The sequence below is a fragment of the Lethenteron reissneri genome, unplaced genomic scaffold (assembly GCF_015708825.2).
Source record: "Lethenteron reissneri isolate LAM-NWPU_2019-01 unplaced genomic scaffold, ASM1570882v1 scaffold_1938, whole genome shotgun sequence".
NCBI lineage: Eukaryota > Metazoa > Chordata > Hyperoartia > Petromyzontiformes > Petromyzontidae > Lethenteron > Lethenteron reissneri.
Window position 1 is genome coordinate 12,226 of NW_026891705.1, and position 450 is coordinate 12,675.

Below are 450 nucleotides of genomic sequence, written 5' to 3' on the forward strand. Positions count from 1 at the left end.
CCATATACTCAGAGACCCATAGAGATCCATTGAGATCCATAGACTCAGAGACCCGTAGAGTCTGAGACCCATGGAGACCCATAGAGACCCATTGATATGCACAGAGACTCGTAGAGATCCAGAGACCCATTGAGACCCATTGAGATCCATAGAGGTCCACAGAGACCCATTGAGACCCATAGAGGTCCACAGAGACTCGGAGACCCACAGAGACTCGGGGATCCATACTCAGAGAGCCATAGAGATCTATTGACATCCATAGACATCCATAGAGACTCATACCCATAGAGACCCACAGAGACCCACAGAGACTCACAGAGACCTACAGAGACCCACAGACTCATAGAGACTCAGAGATCCACAGAGATTCAGATACTCAGAGACCCACAGACACACAGAGACCCACAGAGACTCGGAGACCCACAGAGACTCGGAGACCCACAGAGACTC